Below are 12,653 nucleotides of genomic sequence, written 5' to 3'. Positions count from 1 at the left end.
CACACACACACACACACACACACACACACACACACACGCTTAAAGAGCATTATTAAAAATATATAGGCTGGGATGTCACACGGACAGGTGGTCTGGCTGCTTCGGCAGCTCTGATATACCAGGCTGTCTGCCCAGCTTGTCGAGGACCCTGCTTCCCAGCCGTCCTGGAGTGACAAGACAGGACATAGCCCTGAGTACACATGTAACCCTCAGGCCCAATATGGCTCTCATTAAGGTGGAAGGATTTCTGGAAGTGAGCCTGTAACTTACTCACTTACAGAATAAGTGAAGTATTCTGGAGACTTCAAATCAACCTATGGAGTACGAATATGTATATTATCACCTCTGCTATTGTACCTGTTTGCATTTACATTTACAAATGTACATTACAGTTTCCAGCTACTTATATACATGTGGAATTAATTAATAAAAATGTTGATACACATACACACACACACAGAGAGACCCCAAACACAAAAAGGGACCTAGACACACTGCAGATATCATTAATGAAATATGATTCATAGAGATTCTGATTTAAAAAACTGTAGGAAAAAAACGGAATTGGTTTTTAAATGAGTTTCTTTTCCCAGTATTCAGCTTTCTCACTAAAGACCATTTACTATTACTCCCTGATGAGAACAATGAGCGCTACCTCAACTGCTTTTCACCAAATATTTAAAAACAAACAAAAACAAAAAAAACAAGCACCGACCATTCTCATCCATGTATGCGCACCTCTGCTGGTGGCAGTGTACGAGTTTGAGTTCTGCTGTTTCCTCTGCTATTGTATATGCAGACGGTTAATACTAGAATGCCGGGGTGGGGGGGACAAGGCCCCATTAGCTTGTGATGGTGGGGTCACATCTTATCATCCCTGTACACAGTATGTCCCACAACTGTTGTCTACAACACGAGTGGGCACTGGCTATATCCAATCTATTTCTACGCTTTATTGTCATTGGTCAAAAATGGCCTTGTTCTCCCATCCCTCCATTTTCCAACTGAAAAAGGAAAGGAACCGATAAGCCTGAGCTCAATTTGTTCTGGCAATTATTGCAAAGTTCCAACTGTGAGGGAGGCCCTGCCTATTGGTGTGGAATGATACGCTGCCATCCAGGGTCCAGACAAAAGGAGACCCTGCTTTTCTCCGAGTGTATTCAGCCATGTATAGACATATTGGCTGAGATGCCTGCCCATTCACGTCTTAATGGGAAAAAGAGAGAGACAAGAATCTGGGGGGAAAGGAGAATGAAAGCTTATCAAGTGACACCAGACAACAAAACATGAACTTGGAGAAGAAGAAAGGAAACTATTTCCACCACAGGACAGTACAGCACTGATATAATGTGGATATATATGTTTTATTACTACCCAGCTAAATTATGCTTTTATTACGATAAAGGTTACTATAATGACACTGAAATGTGAAACTGAAGAAAGTTAGGCTAGAGGATTATATGAGCTTCTCTCTTCTATGTTCTCTCTCTCTCTCTCACTCTCTCTCTCTCTCCCTCTCCCTCTCCCTCTCCATACACACACATACACACACACACACACACACACACACACACACACACTAACGTACAGCTGCACATTAATTCAAACAAATCAAACTGTTAGGATGAAATCCTACTGAGATGCATTTAAAGTGTAATTCCTCTGAAGCAAGTATGTAACTTTATTAAAAAACCAAAACCTTGGGCCGGCTGAGTGGCGAGGTGGTTAAGAGCTGGCTTGGGACGCCAGAGGGCCCCGGTTCGGATCCCACATATGAGGGCCAGTGACACTGCCCTCCACAGCTAAGATGCTGAACAACAGCTCAACCTGGAGCTGGGCTGCCGTGAGTCGCCGGCGACGGCGTAGGCTGCAGCCCCTGCTGCAGTGGGTTGCCATGGGCTACCGTGTGTGGCCGGCAGCCAGCGTGAGTGGCCAACAGCCGCAGTGAGCGGCCGTCCAGAAGCCGGCGACTGATCTGCCTCGCCCAGGAAGAGCGCAATGATGGTGCCAACTTGGGCCAGTGAAGCAACGTCCTCCACAACTAGACTGAAGAACAAAAAGACAGCAACTTGTCTGTTCTCCTTCCCCCAATTCCCCAGCGCTGTTCCTATCCCCCAATTCCCCAATTAAAAAACAAAACAAAACCAGTCAAAAGGTGAGAAAATATATTACATTATGATGAAAAAGGGGTCATTTAAGAAAAGGCTGAAATAACACTTCTTTTTGAAATGGCATATGGAGGCTTTTCTAGCACTGAAAGAAAAAGTGATTTTTTTCTTAATATTTGTCGTTATTCTCTGCTCATGAACAAAAGGAAAATGTTTAAAGATAAGGTCACGTAGGCCATGGCACATGTTCCTCTCTGGGGCCAAATGCCCTCAACTTACCCCTTACCCTTCAACTATATCTAAAGATAATTGTTCTACCCATCTAACACTCTCATCTACCAGGAAAACAGCTGACAAGAAATAATGTCAGAGTCACATTCAAGACATACCAGAAATCACCTCTCCTAGCAAAAGTCACTTATTTCAAAGGATATGTAATAAAATGAACAGGGGAAAATTAACTTAATTTTAAAATCTGTTATTAGTTGCTTCTCTTTAGTCATAATGAAAATAGGAGGGGAAATTACAGATTCAATAACATGCATTTTTTTTTCCATTATGGAGAATGGCTAATTCAATGGATGAATCACTAGAAAATGATCCCTCTAGCCTTGTAGAGCTCCAGACATAGAAACAAAAAGGAAGTTCAAGATATAAAATATACTATAAAATTGTTGGGAAAAGTGAACTACAATCCCCAATGACATTACCTCTTATGGCAATTAAGAGCCCGTTTGTTGGAGCCTCAGGCAAACTCAACAAACCCATTCCTGACTGCCAGTAATGACAGATTTCTTAGGGAGTATTATTTAATTAACAATAATTCGAAAAAGCAGCTCTGCTGAGATACCTCATTTACTTACTGGAAACTCTAAGCAACGGTTAGTGAAAAAAGACGTGCAATTTGTTAGCCTTCCCATTCGCTTTTGTTTCTGAAATACCTAAGTAGCTGATAGGTATTTGCCACTAGATATTTTCAGCTTTTTTGTTTGTAAGACCAACATGTCCAAAGAACTTTAGCTCTCACTGTACAATGCTGCTAATAGTCCTTTACCGTTTGATCCTGTTAAGAAATCCCCCAGGGCCTCAAATGTTCAGGGACAGCATTCTTTGTCCTTCCCCCCTCTACACAAGGGCAACTGCCAGCCCCCCTTCCTTGTATACGCCAGGCTCTCCCCACCCCCATACATCATTTGCCGCTAATCACCTAACATAAGTGATGCCTTTTGTTCTCACTCCCTTCCCCAAGTAGCTTCACGGTGCATCAGCAAGTTGCTGGCTAGCAGGGTCTTATCTCCCACAAGAGATGCGTTCTGACCCCGTGGCACTGGCGGAGTGGGAAGGAAAGCCTTACCCGGGTGCAGGCTTCTCCCCTCAAAGTTACTGGACTGAACTCCCTACCCCCAACGGCCTCCTTAGGAGCTGATTCTAATTTAAAGACCAATTTCAAACTGGCAAAGGGAGGACCCCTCTAAGTTGTTCTGACATACAGTGGGAGCTGGCAGCACGAAGTGAACACCACGACTGAGTGACAAGCTCAGGAAAATGCGAAAATAGTGCAGTTCGTGGAAGAAGGAGAAAAGTAAGTTATAAAACTTTTCATGTCGTCTGTTCTTTCCATGACATATCCTCACAAAATCTGCTTTCAAACTGGTCAATGGCATAGAAAGTCTGTCTTGGGAAATGATTGTGTCGACTTAGTGCCTGTGGGAGCCACACAAAGCTAGCTAGCTAAGTTAGTCATTTTAAATTGTTACGGGATAGCTGTTCATTGTAGTCACCAGTGTGCATTAAAATTCCTGCCAACAGAAAATCTTTATCTTGACTTGGTTTGTCATAAACTTAGAAAGGAATGGTTGGTGTGGAACATGGTTACTAAACAAAACAAATTTCTGTTCATGGCTTCTGAAAAGACAAATCTGAAATCCCAACCAGTTAGCCTGTGCTTCTATTTGGGAGATTAGGATGGGATGTGTACAGAGCAGCAGCATCCACAGTGAATTAAGATTGATTGCAGGAGCTAAAGATTTTTCTCTTTGATTCTTTTGAATCCGAGGTAGCTTTCGTTCAAATAATATCAAAGGCATCTGATTAAACACATCTCCCAGCAGGATTTTATCGTAAGGCAAGCTTTATTATGTACAGTATCATCAGACTGGTATAGTAAGGCAGCCAGTCAATGCCTTGTTTTGAAACAACTTGTGGAAATAGATTTTTATCCCTTTCTTTAATCCTAATTTGATGCCATTAACCAATTCCATTATTTAAATTGACTATTAAGATTGGAATCAGTTTGATTTATCAGAATGTATTTTCCTTATGTAAAAATAAGGCTTTCTTTTTAACCTCCTTCTTTAACCTTCATTTACTTTTAATACTTTGAAGAGAAACGTCTGCAAAATCTTTTACCTCAACATGAATGAAAGTGTGTGGACTGGTTCCCGTTAAGCTATTCTTAGCCTTACAGTATAAGAACAAGAACTTGTAGAGCTTATATGGGTTTCTTTTAATGAGTCTTTACTGTATAGGAAAGATGAAAGGGATTATAGGAGAAAGAAATAATAAATTAAATTTTGAAAAAGATATATGAGAGCATTTTCCATTCCAAAGAAACCCAATTCCCTTACCAACACAGAAAAGAAATATACAGGAATTTACACCGCTAATGCAGTTTCCACAGTAACATGTGAAGGTCTTTGTGGCACTGCTATATGGTATTTCAATACCAGGAAGGAGAAGTGCCTGCCAGCATAAAAGCGGGGCGGGGGGGGGGGGGGGGGGGTAAGGGACCGACACCATTTTTCCAGAGAGCAGAGTCACAATCGATCTTGCCACAAGTGTTACCTGAGAGCAATCAGCAGGTCACTTTAAATTTTTTTCTTTTTTTACTGATACTTTAGAGCAAGCACAGGTAGAAACAGCCAGCAGCAAGCAGCATCGTCGACTGACTGCACTTTAGAGAGGGCCACTAAGGCTTTTCACTGTATGCTTGTAAACTCAGCGTTTTTCCTGGGCAAATGTGAGTGAAAATGTTGTAAATGATGTAAAGTCAGCATGTGAAAATATCATGGATTTACAGGGTTTTTAAGACCTGAAGCCCCTTTGGTTCGATCCCCCACCTTTGGCAGACCTACCCTAAAGTCAGTGGGAAACTTCCTCCCCTGCAGTCTGTCTCCTGCTCTGTCTTCTCCCCTTGCCCAAAAAAGGGCAGGGGATTTCTTAATCTCCATAAGCAACCTGTCCCACTTTATAAACTTCACTGTCAGAAAATCCGTCTTTGTTTAAATCTCCTCTGCTGCTGATGGAGGCCATGTTCCCTGCCCGCTGGGTCCATCTTCAGGATGGATCTTCAGGACATCTTCAGGAGATGTCCATCTTCAGGGAAGATGAATTTTTAAAACTTGTCATTATTAAGCTGCACTTTGACTTTTCCCCTCTAGCCTACAGGATTCCTTTATTGGCCACTGTAGGTTTCATCTGCAGGGCCCTATGGACTCTTCTGTACCTGCTCCCAGCTTCCAGCCTCACCCTGCAACCCGTTTTGGGTTGTAGGCCTCAGCAGCTAACAAAGCGCTAATGAGGACCCCCGTTCCACCTGGCGATTCCTTAGGATCCCACTCTGTTAATATTGCCATACAAGTGCCACGATTCTCTTGAAATGAAAATATTACATGGCTGACGCACTGTTCACTTTTTATTTAATTTACTCGTAATTCTATTCCAAGTTTCATTAAATTCCTGCTTGGTGCCAACACTGTGCTAATTCTAAAGATACAGTGGCCACACTCGGAGACTTCACAGGCTGCGGGGGAAAGCAGGCAATGCGGCTGTGCTATCCTAATGGACAGAGTGGCATGGGGACACAGACTACAGACCTGGTAACTAATAAGTGCTTCCTGGAAAAGAGACTGCTAAGCAAAAAGCCTGTGAAAGGCATTTGTGCCTGAACAAACGCATGAAGGTGTTAAAACACAGGGTCTGTGATTTATTTTGATGGACCAAAAAAAAGTGAGGGGACCAGAGACAGGAGATAAGGCTGAAATGGTAAGTAGGAGCCAGAGCTGTAGGTCTTTAAGTGCCTTGTCAAGGAGTTTAGATTTTATCAGTTAAGAAATGAGGAGCCATTAAAGACCTTTTAGCAGGTGAGTGGCCTGATAAGATATGATCTCTCTGGCTGATAAGAGGGAAACAGGTTAGAACAGGGACACCAGTTAGGAAGCTGCTTGCAGTGGTGAAGGTATGAAATTTAAAACGCTGGAACTCTGCCAAGGGCAGGAGGCATGGAGCGCAAAGACAGATTCGAGAAAGACCTGGGAGGTAGAATTGGTAAAACTGGACAGGTTTAAGTAACCAGATACGGGGGTTTGGGACAGAAGGAATCTTACACTGACTTCTGGGTTTCTACTTGTATGGTTGGCAGGGCCATTCATTCCCCAGGCTAGAGTAGGCAGCGCAAGAGACCCACAGAGAGAAAAATAAGGAGTCAAACTAGGAGCAAGTGCTGTCCACTATGACCCACCCATCTTATACTTGTTCAGTGAGTTCTCACTTCCAGATGTTACTAGAGTTTATGTTATTGCTCTGTTTATAGTCTAATACTTTTTCCAAAGAGCCACGTGTCTAAAGCCAAACCACATCCTTTAACACCGTTTCAATTTGTTCCACTTTGGTAAAATTCAATGCTTCGTGATCATGACTCATGATCATAAAATTACAAACGAATATTAAGCACCTGATACAGAACTTACTCCTATAAAATTCACTTATTCCACTGAAGTTGAACATGATCCATTGATAACAATTCTCCAGTCACTCAGTACTGAACAGACAGAACTGTCTTTTCTCATTTGTTATGCCAATTAGACATCATCAAAAGTTTAGTATGTGTAGCTTATACAGAACTCTCTCCTTTAGCTATACCATCTCTGCAAAACATAAATGGAAATTAAGCCATTCGGACAGAACTTGTTCTCTGTCTTTTTAAACTGAAGAATAACAATCTCCCCCATCCCTTTCTAAACAGAAAAACTTGCCTTTCCATCCCTGACAGGTGTTGGCCCTTTGTTACTCTGAGATTACCAAAATCCTTCCACAGTGCGCTCAGCTGGCCCTGGATGGCTTGGTTGACAGTCCGTGTGTGGCAGACGATGTTTCCTAAAGACGGCCACAATGATACCTCCCACCTCCCAGACTCCTCTGGGGCCCAGTCACTGCCCATCGAGAGGCAGAGCCTAACTCCTTTCCCTTGTGTGTGTGCACTTGTGAGTGGCTCGTAACCAATAGAATGCAGTGGAAGTAAGGTCGAGGGGATTCTGGGCTAAGTGATACAAGGTGATGCAGCCTCTATTTTGAGAACAGGAACACTCACACTGGAACCCTGACCATATGTGCCGTCCAGCTGCCCTCATGGAGGCCACCATGCTGTGAGGAAGCCCGAATCAGTCCACATGGAAATCACACAGAAAGGTACAAAATGAGACCGTGGAAATGGACAGAACTGTCCCAGCAGCCCCCAGTTGTCCCAGTCTGACTACAAACACCTGAGAAACCCCACTCTAGAACCACCCAGCCACCACACATCCAAATTCCTGACCCACAGAAACTAATAATTGCTGTTTTGAGGGACTGCATTTTGAGGTAATTTGTTTTATAGCAATAGCTAGCAACAAATAAGAATTAGTACCCAAGTGCTCCAGTACAAGGTCCAATGGTGGAAGCCTGGTGGATGGGATTTCCCATCCTTCAATGCGGGGGACATCTGTGTCCCTTGATCCAGGCCTGTCTCGTAGGTGATCTTGACGCCAAACTAGACTGGATTCGGTTGAACCCAAAGTGACGAGAAGATCCTGGGCTCAGAACAGTACTCACCCCTTGTTAACAGCTGGTCTCTTCTGGGACCATGACAGCTCCACTTTGCCTGAAAGGACCTCGTTTGGGACCAGTTTGTCCTGGGTTATTTGGGAATCTCTTTTTTCATAAATCCATTGTTAACATGGCAGAACTCCCCAAAGGAGAAAACAAACAAGTATACGGTCAATGTTTCTACCAGGGGCTAATTGGACCAGACTTGTGGGGGGCAGGGAGACTCTGTTCAGGGTCCAATTAAGACCACCTCATACACTTGCTTAAAAGGTGGTTGCAGTTACTGAGCTAGAGAACACTACTGAAGAGCCATCAGGGAATAAAACCAGTCCAGAAATATGAGGACATTTAAGCAATCTCTGCCCCATAACTGTATTACTATGACATAGTGGAGGAAGGCTGCGGCTGCAGCCTACCGATCACAAAACCACCCTTGTCACATGCATATGGCTGGGCAGGCTCTGTTGCAGAGATCCAAGCGGCAGGGGCATCAAGGAGAAGAAAATACTGAGTCTCAGGCTCATAGGCTATGTCTTCTACAATCACCTCCTATAAAAGGTAACTGGCATCTGCAGATAATGGACAATATCAGTCTAGAGTCAGCTGATTCTAACATAACATAACTCAGTGGGTTAGTTCATTCGGAGGTAATTGTGGACTAGATTTCCTGCTTTCTGATAATTGTGAAGTGGCTAAATTCTCTGTTTCTCCAACTGAAAGCTGTGTGGCAAAAATGAGTTAAGGTGATAATAAATGGTCTTTTGAGAATAATGTTAAAATCAGTTCTCCATCTTCCTTCAAAGACAGAGTTGCATGGTATTCCTTTGCATGGGTATATCATAATTTTTCAAATCATCTATTGTTGGAAATCTGAATTAGTCTAGTTTTTTGCTATAATAAGAATCCACTGGTCAAAATAGAACAGAGTAACTGGAGAGGATGAGGAAATCAAAGGATCAGGAACTAGAGCGCATTATGTCAATTCACCAGCAAGATGTACAAATTACTTGTATTTATACTGCTTTTATGCAACTAGGAGAATAAAACGGATGATCTATTTTTAAAATGTAAGCCATTGTTCACCTCTAATTTTTTATCTGACAAAATGAACAGTTTAAATTCTGTGAAACAAACAGCCTTATAAAGTTAAAAAAATAAGAATACTATAATAACTATAAATACATTTAAATTCAAATAAAATATATATCATAATCGTTTCTTAGGATGAATTACATATTCATTTTAAAGGCATGACACATATTGCAAAATTGCTCTCAAGGCAGCTTTTGTCAACCGACACTCCTGTCTAAAGTACATAAGAATGTCCAGTTCCCCACATTCTCAGCAACTTAAGTTAGCTTACTTTTTAATGTTTTGTAGTTTAACAGGTTAGAAATGGCTTGCATTCTTCAGCTAACTGTGAAAGTAAAATGTTTATCGGATATTATAGGTAGCTTTATTTCCTCTTTTATGAATTTCTCTTATTGTCAGTTGGTCATTTTCTGTTGGAATAATCACGCTTTTTAACACCGAACAAAAAAATACCTTAATATGTTAGGATAATGAGTTTGATTTCTTGTGAGTGTTGCCTAATTGTTACACATAAAAATATAATAATTTTTAGTAATCGTTTAGTCCAACCCTTCAACATTTCCCTTCACTCCCTTTGATAACACTTTGGGAAGGGTTCTTCCACCCAATACCGTAAAATTAATATTCACCTACATCTTCCCTCCGTATTTTTGTTTTTCTCGTGTTCTACTAACTCGCATGGTTTAACTTTTCCCATTTGACTTTTCAATGAATGAAGAATGGAGGTGGGTGGTAAAGAAGAGGGATATAGCCTTTTCCCACCCACACTATACAAGCTATTGAAGTAGTCTGCCTTGCCAAATATGTAACACAGATTACGGTGGATCTTAAAAAGGGGGCAACAGTAATAAAGAAAGGGGGAAATAAGAGGACAGAGCCTAGCAGTTTTCCTTGAAGAAGTTCCAGAACTTCTAGCACCTAGAAGAGTAGAGGTTTGAAAAACCCTATACTGAAATATCTCCACTTCCTATGATCCTATGAAACCACACTTAAAAGATACCAGAAATATAATTATTCCAAGTTTTGACTGGGGGATGAGAGAAGAAGCACTAATACATTAAGTACTAATAATATAAGGACTTAATCATATTGATTGTTATAAGATCCATTCTGATCTCAGAAACTTTTAAAAGTTAAAAAAAAAAGGGCCCCAAAAATATAAAGTATATTCATTACACCTGTTTGGAGGCTTTCTTTTCTATTTCAATTTTTTATTTATTTTAAAATGTTCTTTTGAATTTTTAATCAGTTTTAACTTTATTGAAAGTAAAATATTTGCATTGGTCAAAAACAAAACAAAACAAGGTGGAACAGGAAGATATAATAAAAGAAAAAGCAGTCCCTTGACGCAACCCCAAAATGTAATCTTCGAACGCAAACCAGAAGCTGTTTCTTCAAGTATTTGCCAATATATTTCTAAGTAATGTGCTTACACAGATATTTCTTAAAATATCCATTCTAGTAGATTAGCAGCTGACTTCCTAGCAGAATAGCTGAGGATCTAGTTCTCTCTAAACATATTCCCACCCACTCACCTTCTCAACATAGTTATATTTCAATTTTCATCAAAAGAATAGTCAATGTTTACCTTATGAATGAATGTTACTATCAAGCAAAGTTGTACATTAAGATTTTAATTCCTTATCTCTAGAACATATTTTTTCTGTGTTAACAATTCCTTAGTCTTTTTCTTTCTCCTCTTCTCTATGTATGGCACTATTTTCTTTTTCAAATGCTCCCAAGAACTGTCTCATGTCTATCAATCATTTTTCCAAATACTCGAAGAATTTCTCAAACATTCTAATACCAGTTTCATTGGTGTCGGGGGGAACCCTGCCTCCCCTGGCCTGGCTTGTGCAATCAGGCCTGGTAGACAGCTTTATTCCAGAGCTTCTCATCGCCATTCTCCTCTGTCAAATCCCCTTTCTCGGGGATCCCATCACCTTTTCTTACTTTGCTCTAACATTTTGCTAAAACACACTGAATTTCTCAATAATACTGGGTTCTAGAAGGCAGTGGAGCAATTTTCATCATAGACTTATATACGTAGCTAAACTATCACTGAAATATAAGGATAGATTAAAAACATTTTAAAAGGATGTGTGACTATAGTCATATGGTGAGGTCTGAATTATAAAAAGGATCTAGGCTCAAGAAAGGGGATTATCAAAGGAACAGATGGAGGTTATCTTGAAAAGAATTAGAGAAAAAAGGTTGTCTCATATCAGCCTCCCTCCCCAATTAAGGAGATAAAAAGCTAAACCACCAGAGATAAGTTCCTAGTCATACCCCTTTAACTGAACAACTAAAATATATTACATAATTTTAGGCCACTGTAATTTTTCAAATCCTAATTTCCTCATGAGGTTTCCAAGCACCTCTACAAAATATTCTTTAACTTGACATTATAAGAAGTGATGCTAAGGTCTAGAGCACTTCTGCCATGTAGGGTTTATTATACTTGCTATCCAAGAACAAAAAATATCATTTGTAAAGACTCAGTACTTTCTTGACTTTTGTTGCCTTTATACTGTCTGACTATCCTGGCCTCTTAATATGTTGCTGGTAACAAAAAATATTTCAGTATGGAAAAATATTAATTAAATCAAAGTAAAAGCTTCAAGGCAGAAAGTATAATATTATCAAACTGTTAAATAACTTTTCTACAGCTTAAAAATACATTGGCACTTATTTACTATTTTCTAAGCTCTAAGTATGTGACAAACAGTGCACTAGGTATTGAGGATACATGGATAAAAGGCACGCTTTGTGTGTTCAAGGAGCTTACAGCATGGGAAAGAGAGGCAAGTAACAATTACAACTGAATAATGAAAAGCCAAGGCAGGAAATGCACAAAGTGCTTTAAGAAGAGAGAGAAAAAGGGAAACACATACGAAGTAAAAATTAAGCAGAACTTAATCTGTAGTATTAGGTCATGATAACCTCTGATAATCCTTTAAAGGAGATTATTATCCACACAGGTGAGGCTCAGAAAGGTTAAGCAAACGCCCAATGTCACACATCAAGTGGCAGAACTGGAAATAGTCTTAAACCAAGATGTTCTGATTCCAAATTAGGTGCCATTCTCCAAACTAAGATTTTTTTTTTGAAAGCATGTATTAGGGGACAAGTTTCTATTTTCCTTTAACAGAGTAAGTATCAATGAGATTTTGTTTTGTCTTGTTTTACCAGGAGTTTTCTTTCCCTTGAACAGATATCCAGTGTCTGCTTTGTGTACATTCCTTAGACTTTACAAGAATGAAAGACAAAATACCCAGGACTCCAACATGAGACTGGGGGTTGGGTAAAAGGCACAACATCTGAGGTCAAGTAGTCTCTAGCTGAGTGAAGTCCACATCACTTTCCCCCAGTTAGCCCCCGACGGCCAGCATCAGCGAGCCTGAGTTCAGTGTGTGCTCAGGGGCGGGGAGAATCGCTCTCAGGGAGAGGAAGGAACTGACATTCTTTATGCCCAAAGCTCCTTTGAAGTTCTGGACTCAAAAGAGAAGGAAAGTTCCTGCCTCACCTCTTTTCATAATCAGGCACAGAAGGATGAATTTTTTATCCCTAAGTCTAAAAGCTCATTTATTG

General features: G+C 40.6%; 1 protein-coding gene across 3 annotated transcripts in view; it reads left to right on the top strand.

Annotated features, from left to right (window-relative positions):
* CDH20 (cadherin 20) overlaps window positions 1-12,653 on the top strand; it is a 199,468-nt gene that overhangs the window by 129,073 nt on the left and 57,742 nt on the right. The window contains exon 1 of one of the 3 annotated variants that reach the window (XM_019657694.1): window positions 3,363-3,690. The exons of the other annotated variants lie outside the window; for them this stretch is intronic. The gene's annotated coding sequence lies outside the window, so the exon portion shown is untranslated. Of the gene's footprint in view, window positions 1-3,362; window positions 3,691-12,653 lie in introns of those variants that run through there. 3 annotated transcript variants of the gene reach the window in all.

Source organism: Hipposideros armiger, unplaced genomic scaffold, assembly GCF_001890085.2.
Source record: "Hipposideros armiger isolate ML-2016 unplaced genomic scaffold, ASM189008v1 scaffold_278, whole genome shotgun sequence".
In the NCBI taxonomy this organism is placed as follows: domain Eukaryota; kingdom Metazoa; phylum Chordata; class Mammalia; order Chiroptera; family Hipposideridae; genus Hipposideros; species Hipposideros armiger.
Note: the sequence above shows the minus strand (reverse complement) of the source record. Positions and strands in the feature narration are given on the sequence as shown.